General features: G+C 47.6%; 2 pseudogenes; both read right to left on the reverse strand.

Moving 5' to 3' along the window:
• Positions 1-821: 821 nt before the first annotated feature.
• LOC123366688 lies at positions 822-26,385 on the reverse strand (annotated as a pseudogene).
• On the reverse strand, positions 15,574-16,096 carry LOC123366420 (annotated as a pseudogene).
• Positions 26,386-26,645: the final 260 nt, after the last annotated feature.

Below are 26,645 nucleotides of genomic sequence, written 5' to 3' on the forward strand. Positions count from 1 at the left end.
ATGTTTTTGGTGGATGTAAGGGAGGGTCTGCTCAGAGGGATTAAGGCTAAATGGACAAATTATGGGTTGGAGGAGGAGGAGTGAATACAGGGGGAGCTGGTAGTAACTCCTAAAATTAGATTGTCTAACACTTTCTGTTATAAAGGATTTTTGAGATAATTCCTTTGAGAAGTTCTCACACCTATTGTTTGCAGGGGTCTGTTAACATTCAACAGTGAGACTTCCCTTAGCCTAGGTAAGTGCCTTTTCTTTGTCCCAAGATATTCCATTTAGCTTTTGCTGATGTATAAACAGTTAAAAATCAGCAGGCTTTTAAGAAAATGCGATACAAACATCTATCGGGGATGGTCTAAGCCTGCCTCATCGTGGAGGGAAGGAAATGACCTCTTGAGGTCTTCTGTTATTTCTTTCTTTCACTTGTGTTCCACGATAAAATGTTGGCAGTATGCTAAAAGAATAACCAAACACACAAACATTCAAAGGATGAGCTCATACATCCCCCAAAGCCGCAGCAGATATGGCAATGCCTGAGAATAACCAGCTAAGCTATAGTGGCATGGGAGTTAAGGGGAAAGAGAGCTGACAAGGATGAGGTTCCACCCTTCTGGATCTGGTACATGGCCTCTGGAGACACTATATGGGACATCTTCCTCCCCACATTCCTCCGGATCCTGCTGGACTCAGCGTCTGGCCTCAGCAGTTCATTTCCTACGCACACATCCCAAAGGCTACTATATGGGACTGGAATTCTGCCAACTCCAAAGGAGGGTGGGAAGAGAGAGAGAGAGATGGGCTACACTCCCCACAACCAACTCCTGGATTTAGTACGTGGCTCCAAGTGTCACTCCCCCCTCCAGGGATACCACAAAGACAGGAGCTGCATCAGTTTCCTGGGGAACAGGGAGAAAGAGAGAGAAAAAAATACCAGTGTTGAGATGAACTCTTCCCTTTGACCACATCCAGGACCCGGGCAGCAGCTAAACCCATTAGTCCTTTCCCCCCTCTGAAATAACAGCTTTCTCCTGTTGCCAGCTATAGTCCTATGTTGCTAAAGGCTAAAGTCCCACTGGTGATAGCAGGGGGATTGTTATAGTTGCACAACCAGATTTACAGTTGCTCATGCAACCTTAATTTAGCCCCCTTGTGCCCGAGGCATTATGATACTGTCCTTAATTACATGATAACAGACCGTTTGCCACAGGATCCTGCTTCATTCACTGCACAGGATGGGGGCAGAATTAGGTTGCATGAGAATCCTAAAACTTGGTATTTCTTAACCTTTAAGAGCTTGACTTTGCAACCTAAATATCATCCTTTTAATGTATTTTTGTATGTAATTTATATTAAGATAGCACCCAAAGGCCTATGGGCGCATTGTGCTGGGTGGCGTATAAACACAGAGAAGACACACTCCCTGCCCTAAAAGGCACATTTCAAAATACAGAGGATGGTAGAGGATGTAAAGTAGGGTGAAGAGTTAGCACAGCTTTCTTAGTAACTTGTACTGTGCGGATGTGTTTTTTTCCCCCTTTAAATAGGCATTAGAGGAAGGAAAGACAGACCTAAGGAAAGGAAAGGAAAGGAAAGGAACAGGGGCAGCTTCTCGCCTGTCTAGCCAAGACCAGCAGGCTTTGTAGGCACCATGCCAGGCAGCTGATCTCTATGCAAGAGTCCCACTGAGGTAAGTAGGAGCCCAGCTGCAGGGTCAGCCCGGGTGGGGTGAGGGGGGGGGGCAGATGTGCACAGTTAGAACAGACGCACCGTTCACTCACAGGTGTAACGACAGTCGTCACACCTGCACCAGAACATTTCCACGCTGCCTTTCCCCTGCCTGCCCCACAGAACGCAGCCCTGGCTCGCTGAGCGATCTGCCTTCCCATTGGCCACATTGGGTGACGTGTTGCTGCCGAACCTCCCTAATAAATAGCCAGTAACTGCCCTGCCCACTGCTATCGCTGCTGCTTTTTCATTTGCGCCTACAGCCTGCTGACAGCATCGGAGCCAATCACCCCCCTCCCACAACAGCCAATGGAGTTTGAATAATTCCGAACGCACCAATCGAAGGGGCTCGGCGCTGCGGTTTGAGCCCATTGGTCCAACGGGGGGGGGGGGGGGGGCTGGGTCGTGAGTGGCTGCGCTAATGACCAATCAGCGCCATCCAGGTTTGCCTGTCCGGCGACGGTTTGACCGTGCGGCGACGGTTGTTCGAACCTCAGCGCGGGGGAAGGGAGCGGGGACGGGGGCGGGGACGGGCAGCCCCGGGCGCTGCGGTGAGTGTGGGGCGGAGAGGGACAATAGCCCCACTCTCTCGGCACGGGAAGCCGCCGGCCCCTCCCTGGAGACCTGCAGCCGCACGCAGCGCTCTGAGGGGCGGGGCCGCGCGGAGGCAGAGACGCTCCCTGCTCATCCGGAGACCTGCCACCGCGCGCGCAGCCAGCTGAGGGGCGAGGGGGAGCTGCGCGCTGCCGGGGGGCCCGGTACCTGGCTCTGCGCGGTGTAGAACATGCTGCTAGGAGCCTCATGGTGACGGGTGGATAAGGGGTGGGGGCAGTCGGGGGACAGGAGGTTGGATGGGGGTGGGATCCCGGGGGTGGTGTTTAAGGGCGGGGCGGGTCTCTGGAGGCGGCAGCCAGGGAGTGTGTGTGTGTGTGTGTGTGCGGGGGGGGGGGGGGGGTTGTATGGGGTCAGGGAAGTCGGGACAGGGAGCCAGGCGAGTCGGGGGGGGGGGGGGTCTGGAGGGGGTCTACCGGTGACAAGGAGCTGGGGTGTGTGTGGATAAGTCGGGAGTTCTGGGAGCGGCCTGTCAGGAGGCAGGGGTGTGGAGAGGGGTTGGGGCAGGCAGGGAGCAGGGGGGGTTGTATGGGTTGGGAGTTTTGGGGGGTCTTGTCAGGGGGAGGGGAGCAGTTGGAAAGGCATGGGGAGTCCTGGGGATATGTTTGGGGATGGGAGTGTGGTTAAGGGTTGGGGACAGTTAGGGGTTAGGATCTTAGGGAGGCAGTTAGGGGACAAGGAGCAGGGAGGCTTAGATAGGGGGTGAGGTCCTGGGGGGCAGTAAGGGGCAGGGGTCCCAGGAGGGGGTAGTCAGGGGATAAGGAGCAGGGGCATTGGGTGTTCTGAGGGGGGCAGTCAGGGTGGGAAGTAGGAGGGAGTTGATGGGGGTGGGGTTAGGGCAGGGCTCCCTGGGTGCACACCCTAATGAAATAAGGTGCACATGCCTCTGATATCAGGCAATTTGCTACTGCAAATTTGCAATTTGATTTTCTTCTACGTCATTAAAGGCCTGATCCTGCTCAGTTTTTATTCAGTCCTTACCTCAGGGTAGTCTCCCATTGACTTCTTCACTTCAGGATTTATCACGGAACAAGGATGTCAGGATAAAATGGGACACAAATAAGTAATCTCTGGATTGTTTTAACAATTTATCGCAAATTCATTTGCGAGTCAAATTTCTTTTAAATAAAGTGACCGTAACTCTGTCCTCTTTTCAACAGCTCGTTCACAATAAATAATAATGATAATAATATTGTTGAAACAAGCCTAGAGCCAATGAGAATTAGGCTCCTATGTGCCTGAGGGCTTGTCCATGTGACAGAGTTGCACAGGGTGTGAAATTAAATCACTTTAATTAAATTGGTGCAAAAGACTGTGGATGCTCTTATTTTAGTATAAGAATGGCTTATTGTGGTTTAGCTTGAGTTGATTAGGAACAAGTTTAAACTAAATCAAAATAAACTGCTCATACTGAAATGAGGGTGTCCAGGCAGTCTTTTGCACTGGTTGAACTATATCGGTTTAAAAACCAGTTTAAATGATCTTGATGCAAATTTCTCATGAAGACAAATGCTAAGTAATTTTTGAAAATGGGACTTAGGCACCTAAATCATGTAAGCAGTTTGAAAAATGTACCATATTTCCTCCTTTTGAAATAAATATCACCCGTCAGCATTGTAATAGACCGTCATAATGTCAATGCAATTCAGTTCTCCTTGTTAGCTTATGTACTTACTCCCTCACTTCTGAAGCTACATAGGGCTCATTTCAATGTTTTGTTTTAGGTCTGACTTCTGTGCTGCAGTCCCATTTTTTTCCCCCATATCTTTAGAAGTCATTTGTGTTGTGTTCTTTTCACTGCTCATGCCAGCCATGAGTCATATTACATAGCAGCATGCTGGTTTGCCTTTTCTTTAGCACAGAGGTTTACGTGCTCCGCAGTTGATGCTTCACATGATTGTATATTATGTGACTGTGATGTTATTGATATAATCTGGGACCATATAGAACATGGTTGCAACCAAGGTCATGTAGTGACACCAAATCTTATGTAAAGGGGGTCATATAAGGTGTCTAAGACCAGGTTATGGGTTGCTGGTTATGATTATGCTGTCTGTATGCATGTGTCATTTTTTAGTTGAAGTTATGAATATTGGCTCTATCCTGTCTGTATCTGAAACTTGTGCTATGCTTCTGGGAGACATCCCAGACAAATTGGTGTTAGCTCTGCCTAGCCTGCTTGATGGCCCTTTAAGGACCATCAGCTATACAATTGACCCATTGAGAGAAGGCATATACGCCTTGTAACTCAGCAAAGTATGCAGGAACTTGGCCATGTGACTCCAGACTCCATTTTGCTGGAATTTTCCACAGTAAGGACAAAGAGGTTCTTACACCTGGAAAAAACTATAAAAGGCTGATGCCTCATCTCCATCTAGTCTTCAATCCTGCTTCTTACCTCTGGAGGGACTTTGCTACAAACTGAAGCTCTGAACAAAGGACTGAATGACCCATCCCAGCTGTGGAAGTATTCCAGAGACTTGATTTGAACCTGCAGTTTACTCCATCACTGCTACAAGCCTGAACTAAGAACTTTGCCCTTACTGCATGTAATTGATTCCATTTAACCAGTTCTAGCCCTCATCTATATCTTTTTCCTTTTATGAATAAACCTTTAGATTTTAGATTCTAAAGGATTGGCAACAGATCTTTGTGGGTAAGATTTGATTTGTATATTGACCTGGGTCTGCGTCTTGATTCTTTGGGATTGAGAGAACTGTTTTCTTTTATTGGGGTGTTGGTTTTCATAACCATTCATCCCCAGGACAAGTGGCACTGGTGGTGATACTAGGAAACTGGAGTGTCTAAGGGAATTGCTTGTGTGACTCGTGGTTAGCCAGTGGGGTGAGACCAGAGTCCTCTGTGTCGGGCTGGTTTGGTTTGCCTTAGAGGTGGAAAAACCCCAGCCTTGGGCTGTAACTGCCCTGTTTTAAGCGATTTGCCCTGAATTGGCGCACTCAGTTGGGTCCCGCCAGAACCGCATCATCACAGTGACATTGTGCAAATGTCAACACAGTGCATTGTTCTTGAATTGAGGAGATTCTCGGGGATGTGCTGCTGTCACAGGGAGTTTTCTCCTGAGATGATTTAGCCAAAGTCCTTATGCTAACTGGTAACAGGAACGGGGAGGAGGGGGAATATTGGGGAGATTTTTGAAAGAGGCAGTTAGATGCCTGATTCCTATTTAAAGGCAACAGGAGTAGGGCATATCTCCCTATACCATTAACCGAGGACCAGATTCTCCTCTTCCCCCATCCTAGTTCTTTACCTCTGCAGGATAGCCTAGTTCTTGTAGGAACCATGATGGCCAGGAGGTCCCCAAACCCAGGCTATCCTGGAACACTTGTATGGGGATGGCACAGTGGGGAGGGACAAACAATATATATCATTGCAGGCTGCTTGCACTTGTGCCAGCTTCTTCTGGGTGTTGGGAGAAGGGGTGACTCTGGTGAATCTGGCTGTCCTGCTCCTCCAAATCTCAACAGCTGGAACCGTGCAGAGTCCCCACAGAAGAGCTTTCATGGGGTACCCCTGCACCATGACTCATACTGAAATCTGCATGAGCAAACTTCATTCCACCTAGTTACATGTAAGAGAATGGGCGGGGAGGAGGGGCTGAGTAAATTATGTGGCTGTGTTTGTAAATGGAAGGAGCGCTTTTCCTCATTAAAGGCCTGTTCCAAAACCAATTGAAGTCAGTGGAAAGACTTCCACTGATTCCAGTGGGCTTTGGATCAGGCTCTAAACTGGGAGATTATTAGTATAATAATGCTATTCATTGTTACAGAGCTCTTGAGGTTCCAAACATCTTTACAAATACTTATAGATTAGGCCTCTCTGTACCGCTCTGGGAGAGATGTAAATATTATTGAACCCATTTTACAGTGGAAAACAGGCTCAAAGATGTTCAGAGACCTACTCAAAGTCACACAGGGGCAAGTCCTCATCTGAGTCACACCCTTTACAACTTCAGTGGAGTCATGAGTCATGGGGGTTCACGGAATTTAAGTCATAGCAGCTTGTGGTTCACAATGAGTATACTGGGACAAGAACGCAGGAGTCCCAGTGCTCTGCTCCCTGCCTAGGTAATATGTGAGCATTCTGACCACTAGGCAACACTCCTCCCTCATCATCTCTTAGCTCAGGGATAGTTGACTATTTCCTGCTTTAATAAATAGCTAACCAGTATTTTTCCTTCTTTTCTAGGATCCCAGCTAGCCATGATCCCCATATATTCCAGGATGGGTCCTTTCAGAGGACACATGAATATCAAAAGTAGCCGTAAGTACTAAAATGAATACTTGAATGAGTACTGCAAGCTCTATGTTTCAGGTGATAATATAACTATTTGTGGGACCTACATTCATTTTGTGGAAATGGCATTATTTAATAGGAAAAGTTTAGTGGTTAAAGAGAGAAAGCAGACAGTTGTCTATACCATGATTGACTGCCCCAGCTAATGATTATATTGAACAAGTAAGATTTTGCAAGTAATCCAGCTCAGGATCTTTGCCTGGAACAACTTTAGAGGAACAAATTGAAAATTTGCTCTGCATCTGAAATTTCCCCTTTAAGTGCATTCCCCCTGTGACGGGTTGGATCACAGAAACCTCCTTGGGGCTGCTATCTGATGTGCGAAGACTACTTCTGCCCCTGTTTTCCCTGCCAGTTTGGGACTCCAGAACCCTGCCCGATTGTGCCAGACATGCTTGCCCACCACAAACACAGACCCAGGTCTGAACCATGTCCCACAAACTGCAAGCTTAACTGAAAGCAGCTTAAGATGTGTTCCTGTCTCTAACACTCAGATGCCCAACTCCCAGTGGGGTCCAAACCCCAAATAAATCCGTTTTACCCTGTATAAAGCTTATGCAGGGTAAACTCAAATTGTTTGTCCTCTATAACACAGAGAGAGATGCACAGCTGTTTGACCCCCACCCCCAGGTATTAATACATACTCTGGGTTAATTAATAAGTAAAAAGCGATTTTATTAAAAACAAAAAGTAGGATTTAAGTGTTCCAAGTAGTAACAGACAGAACAAAGTGAATCACCAAACAAAGTAAAATAAAACACGCAAGCCTATGCCTAATACAGTAAGAAGACTGAATACAGATAAAACCTCACCCTCAGAGGTGTTCCAGTAAGTTTCCTTTTACAGACTAATCTCCTTCTAGTCTGGGTCCAGCAGTCACTCACGCTGCCTGTGGTTACTGTCCTTTGTTCCAGTTTCCTTCAGGTATCCTTTTGGAGTCAAGAGGCTCTCTTGAGCCAGCTGAAGACCAAATGGAGGGGTCTCCCAGGGATTTAAATAGACTTTCTCTTGTGGGTGGACACCCCTCCCTCCCCCTGTGTAGAATCCCAGCTACAAGATGGCGTTTTGGAGTCACATGGGCAAGTCACATGTCCATGCATGACTCAGAACTTACAGGTAGCAGCCATGGTTCACATGCTATCTTGAACGTCCTCAAGTAGACTTCTTATGTGGATTAGAGCCTTCCAAGATCCATTGTGCGTTAAGTGTTTCTTGACTGGGCACTTAACTTGCAAATTCCTTTCTAAAGAAGCTGGCCAAATGCCTTACTAAGGGCAGGTCTACACTACGGGGGAAAATCGATATAAGATACGCAACTTCAGCTACGTGAATAACGTAGCTGAAGTCGAAGTATCTTATATCGAATTACCTACCGTCCTCACGGCGCGGGATCGATGTCCGAGGCTCTCCATGTCGACTCCGCTACCGCCGTTCGGGTTGGTGGAGTTACGGAGTCGACAGGAGCGCGTTCGGGGATCGATATATCGCGTCTAGATGAGACGCGATATATCGATCCCCGAGAAATCGATTGCTACCCGCCGATATGGCGGGTAGTGAAGACGTACCCTAAGACTACTTTTATACAGTTACAGGACAAATTACTCATCCCTACTGACGTATTGAGGTACAGCCCCTTGGCTCATTAGGGTGCTGTCTCCCCTTTGATCATGTTGTTCCAGACAAACAGATCTATCCATCATGCCGTCCTGTCTTCAAGATGCACCTGCTTATTCCTTGTTATGTCTATGGAGTGTCCTTGTATTGGGCTGCCCAGGTGCCATCTTGGCACAAGTTCCTCTTGTTAGTACTTATATGTGTGAATGCACCTGCTTCTAACAACCCTCTTCTCGCCAACTTCTGTGAGTGAGTCCTGCCTCTGGCTCACAGCCCAGCTTTTGCTTAGCAATGCCTGGAAGTACTTTGGTTCATGCTTCAGACCTCAGACTAGGCCTCTGACACAAGCGTTTGTGTTTCAGGGCCTCATCTTACTACAAACAGGTGTTCCTTTTCCCATACCCAGTCACATCCGTCAGGGAACGTGACCTCCTGAGTATGTCTTGGACAATAAACCACTAACAGTTACCAGTGTTCCGGATTTTATCACCTCATCCCATATGGGAGTGAGGGATAATCTGAAATTGCAGTGGTGTCTCCCACGTACCCTTCCAAGTGAAGTCCCACCAATCAATTCTTTGCCCTCCCTTTTGGGACATCTGTAAATATCTGAAACCCAAGATTCCCTTCTCCCACATACACGTGTATTTCCAAAGGAAGATATGGTGAGGTTCGTAGCTAAGTCTACCCAATGTAAGCGAATAGTAGGATATTGGATCAGGGCCCAGGGTGTGCAAGTTGTTTTTAAGAGGCGCTCATTTGGGGGTGTTTCAGAAATAGCTCTACCTTCCCCTCGTGATTCCTGGTATTGGCTGTGGTTAACCTTTGCATTGGGGCTTAATATGCCCTCTGGATCCAGTAGAATCCCTTTGGTAACTGGGTTAAAGCACAGGATCCAGATGGACAATTGTAGGCTCAGGAGCTGCCTTAGTTCTGGTGCCATAAGGTGGTTCTTCAGCGGTCGGGATTTGTCTGAAAAATCGAATTTGCAAAGCGGACCGATTATCCAAGGAGCACCTGCAGTACGGTGAATACCAGCAGCCCAACGCTACGCCCAGTAATTCTGTGAGGAGAACAATAAACATGCACCACGTCCAAGGGTCCCGGTATTTGAGTGGCATCTGGGATTCGTGACCTAAGGGTCTAAACATAATGAAAATATTAAATGTATCCAAACAGTTTAATTTGCGACACATGGACCCATTTTAACTTGACATTCTTGTTTATACGGTAAATAAGTGGACCGAGGCGATCCACTACGGAGTATGGTCCCGTCCATTTTGACTCCAATGTGTGGTTCCTTTTGCCCAATTTTAAATACATTGCCTAATCTCCTGTTTCCCATAGCTGGGGATTCCCAGACTTTTCCTGATCCATTTTTCGATTCATTAATTCAGTGGCCTGGTTTACCTTAAACTGTAGAGTGGTTTTGTTTTCCTGCAACTGCTTCAGCCGCTGCCAATACTCATGAGTTTCCAGGGATGCTGAACCCTCCATGTCCCGAATTTGTTCAGGGTCAATGACCAACTTCATGGCTTGCCCGAAAAGCAGTTGATGTGGCTGGATTTTTGTTCGTAATCTGTTGCTGCTGCGGACCGCAACGAGAATGAGCGGCAGTTTGTCTGGCCAATTTTTACTGGTGGTGTCCACAACCTTCCTGAGTGCTTCCTTAATGGTCTGGTTCATTCTCACCACTTGGCCTGATGACTGTGAACATTTCCCCTATGAATGACCCTCCATTGTCAGAGTCCACGATCTCAGGAGTTCCATACCAGCAAACTACTTCTGAGAACAACTTTTTCACAGCTCTTCGGGCACTTTTGTTTTTGGTAGGAAAGGCCTTTACCTATCCTGAAAATGCATCTATTATCACAAGCAGATATTGAAATCCTTCCTTACTTCTTGGCAGTTTGTCAATAAAAGCAATTTGAATTCTATGCCAAGGACCCAGTCTGCACTGGTGCAGCATTTGAGGCTGGTGTGGGGGGGAGGGGTATCTTTTGTGCATTGCACACAGTTTCTTACCCATGTCTCTACATCTCTCATTCCCTTCCATTCTGCTACTTGCTTCAACCTTCCCAGAGTCCCTTCTACTCCTTCGTGAATAAACTGGTGAGCTATGTTCACTAGTTCCTGTCTTTCAATTCTTCCGGGGACACAGACTGATTCTAATGCCTTCTGTTCCTGCCTTCGAGTTATCACTGCCACTCCCTCATAATCTTGGGCTATTGCATCAGCACGGTTATTTCACACCGTTTCGGCTGCTGAGCCTTTCTCATGGGCTTTTACATGTCTAATTTTTAGTTGGTTGGGGTGTGCGGTGACCCAGGCGTAAATCCACTTCCATTCATCCATATATGCTATTTCCTTGCCATTTGTGGCTTTCCACCCAATCCTTTGCCAATCATACATCCAGTATTGTACCCCGTTCACACAGTAGTTGCTATCAGCATAGATGTATATTGCTTGGGGGCACTTGTCTTTGTCATACTGCGTCAGGACTTGGTATATGGCATGAAGTTCAGCATGCTGTGCTGAGCCTTGGTCCAAATATCTTTTTATCACTGTTTCTTCCAAATTTATGGCAGCATACTTAATTCTTTTCTTCCCTTGTACTACCATAGAGCTTCCATCAGTAAACCAAATATGTTTTTCCTGCCCCACCATATCTAATTCCTCAAGAGGGAGTGCTTGCACCTGACTGATCCTTTGTTCTAGTGTGGTCTCTGGACACTCGTGCTTGGTTCCTTTTTCGATCAAAGCATGGGTCAGAATGTCTGGTTTAGAAACGGTCTCAGTAGTGACCCCTCGATTTACTAGAGTCAGGGTCCATTGTGCCATTCTGGTGTTTGAGACCCTGCCGCCCATCAGTTTTCCTGACAGGATGTATTTTAAGGGAGTATGAGTACTTTGAATTGTGACTGGGACTTGGCTGGTAAGCGGTTCAAAGGCTAGCACAGCCCATACTGCGGCTAGACATTCCCATTCACATGCATCAAAATTTAATTCTGCACCTTGGAGTTTTTTAGATTCATATGCCGGGGTACTAGCTTTTGATCCTCATTCTCTTGCAGCAGGGTGACTGCCATTGCAACTTTATTTGCGGCTAACCGGACGATGAATGGTTTAATTTCATCCAGAAAGCGCAGTGCTGGGGCTGACAAGGCTTTTTGTTTCAAAATCCCCAAGGCGGTTTCCTGTTCTGGGCCCCATTCCCACTTTGTTGTCTTCTTTAACAGTTTCCAAAGCGGGAGCATGATTTCAGCATATTTATAAATGTGTAGTTAGAAGAAGTTGAATCCCCCTAATAGTACCCTGAGGGAATGCTCATCTGTAGGGGCTGGCATTTCTACAAGCGCCCTTACTTTTCTTTGGTCAGGAGGGAAGATAGGTAGACCAATCACAGTACCCAAATAAACAATGCGGGGCTGCACAAGGTGAGCTTTTCCAGGCTTACCTTAAAGCCAGTTTCGTGAATTAAGCCAAGTACCTCTTCCGTGAGACGCAGGACGACTTCTTCGGGTCCTCTGAAAATTAAGATATCATCCACATAGGAGAACACGATGGCTGATCCTATGGGCTTAGTTGATCCAGCATTTTCACAACATGCTGGTGTGCGATGGCTTGGGAATCCTGGAAGCCCTGGGGTAAGTGCTGAAATGTGTATTGTTGGTCCCTTATAGTAAAAGTGAAGCGGTCCAGTGAATCTGGGTGCAGGGGTATTGCGAAAAAACAGCTAGCAAGATCTATGACGGAGAAGTATTTGGAGGTGGCCTGTACTTTTTGTATCACTTGGGTCATGTCTGCCACAATGGGGGCCATTGGGATGCTTCCTTTATTAATTATTTGGAAATCCACCATTAAGCGCCATGACTGTCCATCCACCTTAAGGAGAGGCCATACTGGAGAATTAAAAGCGGAGTTTGTTTTCCTGACCACTCCCTGCTCTTCTGGTTCTTTAATTATCTGTATTAGTTGATTTTTGGCTTCCCAGGGGTACCGATACTGTTTCTGTGGGGGTACCAAGTCTCCTACAATCTTAACACATGTATTCATTTTACCACAATCTGTCTTTCGCTGCGTCCAGACCATGGGAAATTTAGAGCGCCGTTCCTCTTTTTTTGTTCTATGGTAAGGGCAGCAATCCGCATATCGTTTTTTGTCTGTAACACAGGCATTTTGGTTTACTGTGGGATGATAAGGAGGAAGCATTTCCATCCTCCATAGGATTCCCCTGGGGAGATCAATGATGATATTATTTTTAAACAGCCAGTCTGTTCCTAGTATCACGTCATCAGTCATGTGGTGAGTTTGGATTAAATTCCCAGAAGTATGGAATCCCTGGACCATGAAGGGTACCCGTATCCATTCCTTCCGGTACTGGTTTGTCCTTTAATTCCTGCTTGCGGGGTGTTTTTAATTAGTGAGACAGAGGCTCCAGTGTCAATTAGAGCCTGAAACGCCTCTCCTATTTCCCTGGAGTCTGATAATTTCTTGCACGATATCTGTTAAAGGGGCCTGGTCCCATTTTTCTCTATTTCCTCCCAATTGCATTAATAATTTCCATGCCATGCGGCATACATCAGAGGCGGGCTTTTCTGCCAGTCTACCATCCTCAATCTTTGGGAGTTCCAGATACAGTCTTTCCCAAGATTGATATTGTCCCCTTCCCGGGAATCTCCCTGGGATGTTCAACACCAGCTTTGTAAAACTGTTAAAAAATTTCACAATATATATATATATATATATATATACCTTTTGGGGTTATCTCAAATTCCAGTCCCCACTGCTATTACAATCTTCCTTGTGGAGGAGACACAGAGAAGAGACAGAGCTAAGGGGAGGAGAGGAGAACTGGGACTGGCTGAGCAGAGAGACTGGGACAAGCAGACTTAATTCCAGCATATCCGAACTTTTGAATGCTTTTGTGTGTAATACATATATGCACACGCACACACACCCTGCTCTAAGCATCCAGGCCTTTCAAGAACTAATCACATATTTGTGATGAGCATTACATTGGGAAGATTTAGCTCATTTCCATTTACCAAGTTAATGAGCACTTGGCATGAGATCACAGATTTGATCATATCAACCATTTTAAGTTTACCATTATGCCCAGACCTTTGTTATATGCCAAGCTTTATTCATTATATTTACATTGATGACCTCATCTTCAGTATATTCACAGCAGATATAAAGGAGGTATGAATACCACAGCATATCTTCAGACTCACTTGGATAGATAAATACATAATGTGGATTTCCCAGGCCCTGCACATTTAGATACATTTTTAAGAACAGTTACCTTTTGTGATTTGCTGCCACCAACTGTCAGTTAAGAGATCTCCGCAGGATTATCTGACCTGCCATTTTGTAAACTTTGGGAACAGGTTGACAATCTTTGGCTTTGGGCAGCAAGACAGGGACTGGTCCTTAGGTTTAGAGTTGTTCTACGCAAAACATAAGGGCTGATTTTCTCAGTAGGAATATCAGCAAACCCTGAAAAATAAACAGCTTCCATTAACCACAGCTGATTAAGTTACTTTATTGTTCTAATCAATCTGATCTTACTCATTTCAAGATGGAGATGAGAAGAGGTAATAATATAGGAAAGCAACACAGGATTTCCTCACCTGAATAAAATAGTCCTAATAATTCCCCCAGTATATCTTGCATTCCCAGAATTTTATATGTGAACTCAGGAAAGGCTGTGGATCTGTGCAACAACTCCTGTACTAAAATGGCAGAAAGAGTTTCCCCCAAGAAAATGGTCTTTTTCTTTTAAAGGGACACCATTAACTGGAAAATCATTTCCATCTCAAAATTATATCTCTTCCGTTGTTCTAAATAGAGATGGCCAGAGGGTGACAATTCCATTTTCCAAAATCTTTCAAGGTTTCAGAATTTGTTTTTATTCTGGATTGAAATGAAAACAAAAGCCTTTCAAATGCTTTCATAAAATGAAATTGTATAAAAAATGTCAGGTTTTCAATTTGGCTGCCTTCTTCCCTTCAAAAGTCCACTTTGTACCTCAGAAACCTTCCCAGCAAAAACTGTCAGAATCAATACATCTCGGCTTTGAAAATACAGCACATTTCAATGAGAAAACATTTAGTCAAAAATGTTTAAGCAAAAATATTCCACCTTCCTATCAACCAGAAGATAAAGGTGTTTTATATTGGGAATGTCTGGGCCTAGAATCCCTTTCTTTTGCCAAAGGGCTTATGCAAAGTTTTTGGAGGCGCCCCAAAGTCAACAAAATGTCTCTAGACTGATTTTCAAAACTACAACCTTATATTAGGACTCTGGTTTTCAGAATTTTTGGCTGTTTTGCATTTGTCATCAAATACTACAAAACTGTACAGATGGGAAGACATCACACAGACCAAAAGACAAAACCACTAGAAATTACATACACCTACAACAAAAGATATTATCCCCTTATAGCCTTAATTGTATAATAGGACTTTTTTTTTATTTTTTTTTATTTTTTAAAGCACAAGGAGCTAAACTCAGCTCTGACAAGCAGTTGAGTTAAATGGATTTATGCAACCTATACCAGGGCTGAATTTGGCCAATGATGTCCAAGTTTTTACAATGCTTCCAAGTCACACCTATGACAACACGATTATTTAGATAAGTGTGCGCGTACACACTCTCCCCAATGTGGACCGTTCTCCTCTAAAGAAGTAACAATTACCTTTTCTGACCAGCTCTGGGAGTCCGTCTGGCTCATACTCTGGCTCGTTGTCCTGGGTCAGTGAATGTGCGACCTCATCAGCACCTGACCAAAGGAAAGAGTCATTACCTGTACAAATAACTTTAAGGAGACTCTGGAAAGATGCGTGTAGAATGCAATGATCTCAGTCATTCATTTGTTAATTAAGTACATAAGATGTGTGCTTGTGCAACCACAGTAAACTATACCAAATAAAACAAAACAGACCTCCTGTAAGGGTTACTTTATAGAAGAGATCTCTGTTGATACCATATTTACTGTCAGTCCAATGATGTCCAAGTTTTTACAATGCTTCCAAGTCACATGTATGACAACACGATTATTTAGATAAGCGTGTGCGCGCACACTCCCCACCAATATGGACAGTTTTCTAAAGAAGTAACAATTACCTTTTTTGACTATCTCTGGGAGTCCGTCTGGCTCATACTCCTTATTCTCATGGGTCAGTGAATGGTTGTTTTTTTTTTTTGTTTTTTTTTTGCTTTTTAAATAGTCTTAGATCTTTAATAATGAAGATAGATAACTGACTATTTGATCCAATGTTATGCAGCTATATAGAGCATCATACGTAGCTATTGCACAATATATCTACAGGATTTCCAGTAGAAAGGAATGTATAAAAAGTTCTATCACAGAAGTCCTTGGACATTAATTTTTGGTGCTGGATTCTAACAAATCTTTTGCTTCGTTTATTTTTGTTGCTAAGTAGGGTGATCCACCTTTATCAGGGTGATTCAAAATCATGATTCTCCTATGAGCTGTTCTAATCTTGGCCTTGTCAGCAGATGAACTTATGCCTAAAATAAGACTAGCTTCTTGTCTACTCATTTTCTGTTCAAAACCTCCTTTATAGTAGGATGAAAAACTAGCGGTTGCATTTTTCTTTGCTGTTTCTCTGAATACTTGTTACAGTGGTTTCCAGACCTGGAAAGCATAGCGACCTGCAAATGCAACAGCTGCAACACCCAGGCCAATTGCCATCATAGTTCTGGCCAGCCCCCTGTCCATGTCGGGCTCACCCTGCCGGCTGTCGCCGGGGACCCTCGCGTACTCAGCGTAGCGCAGGGTCTCCGAGTGGGCCCCGGCACCTTCCATGACAGGCCGAAAGAGTGAGGGCGCCATATGGGTCAGTGAATGTTGGTGGATGGCTCCCTTTTGAATTTTTTTAGATAAGGTCTCTGGTATAGGGGATTTTGGTTCCCCATCAATTTCCTTGGTTTCTTGGCATCTTTGTCTTACCTGAAAGCTTAGTAGGATCTTCATCTGACCTCTTCTCTGTAACTGACTGATTGTTAAGTGTTACTGGATTATCTGAATTTTGTGAAGGAGAATTAACAGCATTTGCTGGCTGTTTCAGCAGAGCATTTAACAGAGAGACCTGTGTTTTTAACAGCTCATTTGCTTCCTCTAGTTTATAGTAATTAATAATCAGAGTGCAGTACTTCTCCAGGTTCTCTTCTGCTTCCTTGGTTTTCTCTTCTGCAGAGTCCTTTAGTTCTTCCAGCTTCAACCTCATTTCTTCTGCACTGGCAACCTCATCAGCACCTGACCAAAGGAAAGAGTCATTACCTGTACAAATAACTTTAAGGAGACTCTGGAAAGATGAGTTTAGAATGCAATGATCTCAATCATTCATTCGTTAATTAAGTACATAAGGTGTGTACTTGTGCAACCACAATAAACTATACCAAATAAAACAAAACAGACAACCTCTAAGGGTTACTTTATAGAAGAGATCTCTGTTGATACCATATTTACTGTCAGGCCGACATGTACCGTGATTCTTTGTAATCTGCCCCTGACACACACTGCATGGGAAACATTCATTCTGGCATTTCCTAACTTTGAAGTGTTTAACATTACCACCTTACCATTGTTGTGGAAAAATCGACCACACCTTTGAATTTTGGATCAGGCAGCCGGAGGCACTTTTATTGTAGTACAAGCATGCATGCAGGGAGAGGGTTAAGCTCCCCTCTGCCTGTTACAAATTTTACCAAGCTTATAAAGGTTAAAACCGCAAATTAGCATTTACTTAAAATTCCCTTATTTGGGAGTATCAATTGTACCATTAACAAGCTACTTCAGTTTTTTCCCATATATGGTTTTTCCTTTCATTGTTTCTGGGCAGTTTTTGTTGGTGGTCTGCCAGTCTTAAGACCCTTTCTTTGCGGTTACATTATACAGGCTAAACTTCATAAAGCAATCTAAACACAAGCTGAACACTCCTTTCTTATTTCCTTCTTTTGGTTCCTCATTTTCCCTGAATGCCCTCTGTACAGATAAACATATTAAAAGCAGAAATGCAAACTTTGGCTTTATATATAACAGTTGTCTAGACTATAGGCCTTTGGGCCTAATACAATAAATGCTGCAAGCAAATAATAACCTAGGCTGGACAGGTGGGGCAAATTTTCCCTATCACCATTATTTTAACAGTTTTTGTTTATATAATTGAATATAGCTTGTCTCAGAAATATGGATCCCTTTTTATACCAGTAGTTATTCCACTTATTGGACACACATGAATATTTGCTAGCCTAACTTACCCTAGCTAATGGCAGACAAGTTGTAGTATTTTAACATTGTGGTGACCACTTTAAACTGTTGTCCTAATAGCTCTATACTTAGCCCCTGACAACTTTTGAAATGACTGAAGCTTGTGATCAATAAAACCCCAATGTATGTGTCTTAAAAAACAGTTGTTAAAGTTAATAAACTCCAGCACTTCCTGGTCCCAGAAAGCTGCAACTAGTACCAGGCTGATGATATTTAGAAAAAGACGGTTACTCACCGTTGTAACTGTTGTTCTTCGAGATGTGTTGCTCCTATCCATTCCAGTTAGGTGTGCGCGCCGTGCGTGCACGGCTCTTCGGAACATTTTTAGCCTAGCAACACCGGCGGGCCGGCTGGGCGCCCCCTGGAGTGGCGCCGCTATAGCGCTAGTTATATACCCCAGCCGGCCCGTCCGCTCCTCAGTTCCTTCTTGCCAGCTACTCCGACAGTGGGGAAGGAGGGCGGGTCTGGAATGGATAGGAGCAACACATCTCGAAGAACAACAGTTACAACGGTGAGTAACCGTCTTTTCTTCTTCGAGTGATTGCTCCTATGCATTCCAGTTAGGTGATTCCCAAGCCTTACCTAGGCGGTGGGGTCGGAATGAGACGTGGCAGAGTGCAAGACTGCGGAGCCAAAGGCTGCATCGTCTCTGGATTGCTGCACCAACGCGTAGTGGGAAGCGAAAGTGTGGACAGAAGACCAGGTGGCCGCTCTACAGATGTCCTGAATGGGGACATGGGCCAGGAAGGCGGCAGATGAGGCGTGCGCTCTCGTAGAGTGAGTGGTAAGACGGTTAGCTGGCACACCAGCCAGCTCGTAGCATGTTCTGATGCATGCAGTGACCCATGAGGAAATCCTCTGAGAGGAGACCGGTTTGCCTTTCATGCGCTCTGCAACTGCTATGAACAGTTGTGGCGAACGCCGGAAGGATTTTGTTCGTTGTATGTAGAACGCAAGGGCCCTGCGGACATCCAGGGTGTGCAGCTGTTGATCCCGACTCAAGGCATGAGGCTTCAGGAAAAAAACGGGAAGGAAAATGTCCTGATTTACATGGAATGCTGACACCACCTTAGGGAGGAAGGCCGGGTGAGGCCGAAGCTGGACCTTGTCCGCATGAAAGATGGTGTACGGAGGACCGGCCGTCAGGGCCTGGAGCTCGGAAACTCGCCTCGCTGAGGTTATGGCGACGAGAAAAGCTGTTTTCCACGACAGGTGGAGCAGCGAACACGTAGCCAAGGGCTCAAAGGGGGTTCTCATGAGCCTGCTCAAGACCAGATTCAGGTCCCAGGGCGGAGTCGGAGGCCGCACTGGCGGGAACAAACGCTCTAGACCCTTGAGGAAGCGGGAAACCGTCGGATCGGAGAAGATGGACCGGTGACCGACGGGCGGCCTGAAGGCAGATATCGCCCCAGGTGCACCTTTAACGATGAGACCACGAGACCCTGCTCTTTAAGTGACCAGAGGTAGTCCAGGATCGTTGGGATAGGTACGACGAATGGATTCATGTCTCTCTGGTCGCACCATATGGCGAATCGCTTCCATTTAGAGAGGTAGGTCGAGCGAGTGGAGCGCTTTCTGCTCTCCAGCAGGACTCGCTGGACCGCCACCGAACAAGCCCGCTCAGTGTGGGTCAACCACTCAGGTACCAGGCTGTCAGATGGTGGGACTGCAGGTCCGGGTGGCGGAGCCTGCCGAAGTCCTGCGTTATCAGGTCCGGCAATAAGGGTAGAGGGATGGGATCTCGTACCGATAGCTCGAGCAGCAGAGTGTACCAGTGCTGTCTTGGCCAGGCCGGAGCGACGAGTATGAGGTGGGCTCTGTCCCTCCGAAGCTTGAGAAGCACCCGATGTACGAGCGGGAACGGAGGGAAGGCATATAGTAGGTGACCCGTCCAGGGCAGAGGAATGCGTCCGACAGGGAGCCCGGGGCGCGACCCTGGTACGAGCAGAACTGGTGGCACTTCCTGTTCTCTCTGGAGGCGAACAGGTCTATCCGGGGAAACCCCCACCTCCGGAAAATCGTGTGTACCACATCTGGGCGGAGGGACCACTCCTGGGACAGGAACGACCTGCTGAGATGGTTGGCCAGCGTGTTCTGCACCCCTGGAAGATAGGACGCCACCAGGTGAATGGAGTGGGCTATGCAGAAGTCCCACAGTAGCATCGCCTCCGTGCACAGCGGGGAAGATCGGGCTCCACCCTGCTTGTTGACATAAAACATCGCCGTTGTGTTGTCCGTCAACACCGCGACACAACGCCCTTGGAGACGGGAGCAGAAGGCTTGACAGGCGAGGCGAATCGCCCGCAGCTCCCTGACATTGATATGGAGGGAGAGCTCTCGGGGCGACCAAAGACCTTGGGTGTGCAGGTCGGCTAGGTGCGCCCCCCACCCCAGCTCTGACGCATCCGTGGTCAGAGTGACGGATGGTTGAGGAGGGCGGAAAGAGACTCCGGCACACACGACTGCTGGGTCCAGCCACCAGGTGAGCGAAGCGAGGGCCGGCTTCGTGGGCGTGACTACCATATCGATGGAGTTGCGGTGGGGCCGGTACACTGACGCAAGCCAAATTTGAAACGGGCGAAGGTGCAACCTCGCGTACTGAGTGACGAACGTACACGAAGCCATGTGGCCCAGAAGGCGGAGGCAGGAACGCACCGTTGTCCGTGGGAAAGATTGTAGGTCTCGAACTATAGAGACCAGAGACTGATGCCGAGGTTGGGGCAGGCAGGCCCTGGCCAAATTGGAATCCAGGACCGCACCGATGAACTCCACTCTTTGCGAAGGGGTCAACATCGACTTCTCGGCATTTATCATAAGCCCTAGACGCTGAAACAGGGCTAGGACCGTGGCCATGTGGGACGCCACCAGTTGGCGGGATGGTCCTCGGACTAGCCAGTTGTCGAGATAGGGGTAGACATGTATCCGACGACGGCGGATGGCCGCGGCCACCACTGCCATACACTTGGTGAATACCCTCGGCACTGTAGAGAGGCCGAAGGGTAGCACTGTGAACTGGTAGTGCGTATTGTTGACAACGAAACGCAGGTAGCGCCGATGAGGAGGGTAAATGGCGACATGAAAATACGCGTCCTTCATGTCGAGGGCAGCAAACCAGTCTCCCGGATCCAGGGAGGGAATGATAGTCCCCAGGGTCACCATGCGAAACTTGAGCTTGACAAGGTATTTGTTGAGCTCTCGGAGGTCGAGTATGGGTCGTAGACCTCCCTTCACCTTGGGGATTAAGAAATATCGGGAATAAAATCCCCTGCCTCGCAGATCGCTCGGCACCTCCTCTATAGCACCCAAGCTCAGCAGAGACTCGACCTCTTGTAAGAGGACTTGCTCGTGAGAGGGGTCCCTGAAGAGGGACGGGGTGGGTGGGTGGGAGGGTGGGGGCGAAACAAACTGAAGATGGTAACCAGACTCTACCGTGCGTAGCACCCAGTTGTCCGATGTAATCTGGGACCACGCCGGGAGGAAGTGGGAAAGACGATTGAAAAATAACGGGGAAGGATCCGGGGGAGAGACTGATGGGCCGTCCTCGGGCGTCCCATCAAAACGCCTGCTTCGGCCCTTGGGGGCCTTGGAAGGCGCCTGGGACTGGGTACGCCGATTGCCCGATGGTCTACGGCGGTTCAGTCTGCCCCTGCGTGCATTGTCAGGCCGTGACCTGGACTGATTGAACGGGCGAAAGGGCTGCTGCCTGAAGGATCTCCGCTGTGTCGCAGGCGTGTGCATGCCCAGCGTACGGATGGCAATGCGCCCATCCTTAAGGGTCTGGATTCTGGAGTCCGTTTTCTCCGAGAATAGGCCCTTGGTATCGAAGGGCAAGTCTTGCAATGTATATTGAACCTCTGGCGGCAAGGTGGACGATTGCAGCCAGGAGATCCTTCTCATTGTTACTCCCAATGCCAAGGTCCTGGCTCCGGAATCTGCAGAGTCCAGTGAGGCCTGAATGGAGGACCTGGTAGCTTTCTTGCCCTCTTCTAGCAGGGCTGAGAACTCCTGCCTGGAGGATGTGGGAACCAACTCTGTAAACTTAGAGAGGGCCATGAAATTATCATAGGCATAGCGGGCCAGGAGAACCAACTGATTGGCTATGCGTAGTTGGAGGCCGCCAGCCGAATAGACCTTTCGGCCCAACAGGTCCATCCTGCGCGCGTCCTTGGACTTCGGTGCTGGCGCGGGTTGCCCATTTCTTTCCCGGTCATTCACCGACTGTACAACTAGAGAGTCCGGGGCCGGGTGGGTGTACAGGTACTCGTACCCAGTCGGGGGTACCGAGTACTTCCGCTCCACTCCGCGGGCAGTGGGAGGGATGGACGCAGGTGACTGCCAGAGTGTGGTGGCATTTCTCTGGATAGTCCGAACAAAAGGCAGGGCCACTCGCATGGGGGCCTCCGCTCCAACCACATTAGTGATCGGGTCTTCGTCCTCGATGACCTCTGCTACCGGGAGGTTGATAGCTTGTGCCACCCGACGAAGGAGGTCCTGATGGGCACGTAAGTCAATCGGTGGGGGATCGGATGACGAGGATCCCGCCACCGCCTCGTCGGGCGAGGAAGATGAGGAATGGCCCTGACCAATGGGAAGTGGCTGAGGCTCGTCCATGGGGTGCGAAGCCGCCGCCTCCACGGGATGTTCCGCCTGCACCGGCGGCGGTGGAACCTCAACCGGAGGCGATGGAGGGGGCCTGCTGACGGTGGCTTCCGGCACCCTGTGGTCGGAGGGCCCCTGTTGCGGGAGGGAGGGGGCGCCCTGAGCCTCGTGACAAGCCCCCCAGGGGGTCCAGAAGCCCCATTGCTGAGGACCAAGGTCTTGTCCTTGTGGGTCCGCACGGTAATCTGCACCGCTGCCATCGTGTGAAGCGACCGACGGTTGGCGGGAAGGCCACGGGGGGGCAGAGGCGCTCAGGGACTGCGCCGTCGATGCCACCAGTCTGTCCGTGGACGGTGCCAGGTACCGGTGCCGATCGTCTCGGGAGCGCGAGCGGGACCTTCGACCGCGAGAGTACCGGGAGGTCGACCGCGATCTCAACCGTCGTCGACGGGAGCGGCTTCGAGAACGGCGTCGGGAGCGGTGCCGGGATCCGGACCTTCCTCGGTGCCGACGGTCCGGAGAGCGGGACCGGGACCTGGACCTGGACCTGGAACGCCTCCGGGAGTACGACCGGTACCGCGATGAGGAGCGGTACCGGGACTGCGACCGGCGCCGAGAAGGAGAGCGGTACCGGGATGGAGACCGGTGCCGTGACCTTGAACGGCGGGAAGGTGACTGTCTCCGGGATCGGGACCGGGAGCGGGACCTGGATCGCCTTCTATCCCGTTTGTCAGGGGTGGCAGGCCGTACCACGGCCGGTTTGCCCACTGACGGAACAGCCTGCACCGGCGGTGCCGGGGGCCGGAGTTTCGGTGCCTCTGTTAGCTCTATGAGCTCCCTCGCCGTCGAGAACGTCTCGGGCGTGGACGGGAGAGGCAGCTCGACCACGGTTTGCACCGGGGAGCGCGGGGGTACCGGACTCGACGGCCCTGCTGGCGCCGGAGTCGACGGTACCGCGCACGGTCCGCGCGCTGTCGAGGTCGGTGCCGAAGGCGCCGCTACTGGCTGCTGGACCGGTGGCCTCGACGTAGCAGTCTCTACGGCTTTGGGCTGCGGCTTCCGTTTCCCAGATGGTGAATGGGAGCGGTGCCGGGGCTTCAGTGCCGGCTGCTTCTTAACAGTCTCGGTATCGGACCGGCCGGGGACTGCTGGAGCGCTCCGCACCGAGGACGACGGCGGAGCTGAAGGTGTCGGCACCGCAGGGGTAAGCGCCGATTCCATGAGGATCTGCCGTAATCTAATGTCCCGCTCCTTTTTCGTTCGCGGCTTGAACGACCTGCAAATGGGGCACTTATCTGGTCGATGTCCCTCGCCGAGACAACGAAGACAGGAGTCGTGAGGGTCCCCAACCGGCATGTGCCGCTGGCAAGCCGCACAGGGCTTGAATCCCGGTGTCTTGGGCATACACCCGCACCGGACGGGAAAAGAGGGGCTAAGCCCCCCTAATTTCCCCTAATCTATCTAATGACTACTCAACTAACCAATTTTAACAACTAACTATGTACATTAAACACAAAAGTAGAACCAAGGTGAGCTAGGTAAGTGGAGGACGACGAGCACTCCACAGTTCCAACTGGCCGTCACGGGCGGGAAGAAGGAACTGAGGAGCGGACGGGCCGGCTGGGGTATATAACTAGCGCTATAGCGGCGCCACTCCAGGGGGCGCCCAGCCGGCCCGCCGGTGTTGCTAGGCTAAAAATGTTCCGAAGAGCCGTGCACGCGCGGCGCGCACACCTAACTGGAATGCATAGGAGCAATCACTCGAAGAAGAAATGGAGGTACTGTCTGAAGCATAACACTTTTAGAGCTGCTCCTCTCTCACTGTCTACAATCCAGGAGGATACCAAAAGCTGTTTGGAAGGACATATGTATAAACTCTAAAAGATGTAAATTTCTCTATTGTGGATGCTGAACTATCAGCCATCTATACCCAGAATGTGAATTTTATTTATTGTGATGGCCAGCAATGGAAAGAACAGACATACTCCAACATTTTACACTCTGTGATTAGTACATGTCTCAAGCAAAGCACTGTAAGACGCTATACACAACACTGTAGTCGTTTAAAAATATAGCCTCCCCTTCATCGTAAGGTCATTTTTTTAATTTCAAAACATAGATGTTGAAAATTTATATTCGTAACCTATAAGGAGACTCTGAAATTTGAGGAGACAGATCTTGGGCCAGATTGTCAGCTGGTGTGAATGGCAGAGCTTCAGACGCTATACTGATTTACACCAGCTGAGGATCTGGCCCTCATCTGAATCAAATGTAATAATGGATGTTTTGAAAACATGCTTTATAATTAAATGCATTAAGGTTAGAAACAGGATCATGATTAAGGCTACGTTTTAGTTACAGGTATTTTCAGTAAAAGTCATGGACAGGTCACGGGCAATAAACAAAAAGTCACAGCCCCATGACCTGTCCATGACTTTTACTAAAAATACCTGTGACTTAATCTTACCTACTGGGAAAGGGTCGCTCCAGAAGATGACTGGTGGGGGGGCAGGCCCGGGCCCCACTGCAGCCCTAGTTGGACCAGGGCCCTATGCGGGAGAGGGAAGCAGCCCGGGGTCCCCTGTCACTGGAGTATGGGGGCAGCCCCGGGCCCCACCACCACTGGGCAGCATTGGGGACCAGCTGCCTGGGGCTGCCAGCGCAGCGGCCAGTGTGGCTGGCCCCTGGTTTTCCTCAGCTGCACCAGTGCTGCAAAATTCATGGAGGTCAAGGAAAGTCACGTCACAACCTTAATCGTGATTAACTTATAACTATATTCTAGTACCGCATTTCCTTATTAAGCTACCACATACTTGGCTTTTGCTTCTTTAATAGAGCATCATGTTCATTAATTTGTTTCTGCAACATTTCTTTTTCCTTCTGTAGCTGCTTACAGGATTTTATCCACATCTCCATTTTTCTACGAGCAAATTCATTTTGCTTCTTCAGTTGATATATATGCTTCAGATTGTCTACCTATAAAATAAAAATATATTGTTTTAGTGGCTAATAGGAAACTTCATTCTCCTGTCTAAGCATTATACTCTCACTAATGGTATCTCACCTGTCAGTAAAAGTTAAGTCATGTTTATTGGAAAGCTTCATGTGTGTAGATTTCCTTGATAGAGAAATAATAATCTAAATATAATATTTGAAATAACCAGTTGACCCAGCTGAAAAGCATGTGGTCCAGGCATGTTTGTCCACGCTATGTGCATTGGAATGCCAAAATAAATGGATGGTGGATATCTGGCAGCCTTATAAAAAGCACTACAGGATAATGTAAATATCAAGCACAGTGCTCCATTAGCTGGGCATGGAGTGAGTACTGTAATTCAGTGCCTGCTTGCCACAATACCGGCTCCACACTGTGCTACATGAGTGCTTTTCAATGTTTGTTTATTTATGAAGTGAGAGCATAGAAGTACAGTCCCTTATTCACCACAAACAGAAGTAGAAAAAGACTGCAGGCTAGAATACGCAGAGGGAATTGATAAGAGAAAATTCAGCTAGATGGACAGGTTTAAAAACTTTGCTCCACCCAACCTATGTACGTTACAAGTAAAACTTCATACAGTCATTTCCAGAAATGTTTTGCAACGGCATGTGGAATTGTTGACATGCCTATCTAAATTATTAGCAAGAATAGTGCTGTCATAAGAAGAATCAGTTAATAATTTAGATGGAAATTCTGCATACATCAGAACTGATATGCTCTCACAAATTGAGTGTGACATAATGAGGTAGTAGAAACAGTTTAAAGACAATAGGGGCATGTCTACACTGGAAAGTTTCACAAGGCATTAATTAATGTGTTCATTAGCATGATGTTACAACATGCAGTGTAGACACTGCCCTGTTATGTTTAATATCACATCAGTCAGTTATGGTTAACCTTAGGGGCAGAGTGAAAAGACATGTTTAAACACGGTTTACTTTTCAAGTACAGACCTTGGCAAAGTAGGATTATCTTCATTTTAGTTGGTGAAATTAAGGCAGAGTCAAAGCCAGAGGTCTGCTCAGGAGCTCTTTACTTCCAGTTCTGTGCTTATACCATTATACGATGCCTCTTTCTAGATACCACGTTGCAATTTAGTTTGAAAGTCAAAAATTAAACAGTGTATAGGGAAAATACATACCTGAACTTTCTTAAGTTCTTCTATTGTCTGGTTAGCATCTTTCAGAGAATTATTTAATTGCTCTTTACGTAACTTCAAGAGCTCCATTTCCAACTGTTGTTCATCCAGACACTGCTCCAATAAATTCAATTTCTCTTGACAGGCCTGAATTTCTACTTCATTCTATAGGCAAAAAATGATAACTAGTACAATTTTGAAAAGGCCCCCTACAGAATACGACACAGAAAATGTCCTTATTGTCTGCAGGAGCTTTGCAGTAAGCTTGTGTAATATAAATGCTTTGTTTTGAATTTAAAATGTGAAAGACCAATTTGCTTTATGTGTAAAACCTTGTATATAAGAACTGT

The sequence above is a fragment of the Mauremys mutica genome, chromosome 3 (assembly GCF_020497125.1).
Source record: "Mauremys mutica isolate MM-2020 ecotype Southern chromosome 3, ASM2049712v1, whole genome shotgun sequence".
Classification (NCBI taxonomy): Eukaryota; Metazoa; Chordata; order Testudines; family Geoemydidae; genus Mauremys; species Mauremys mutica.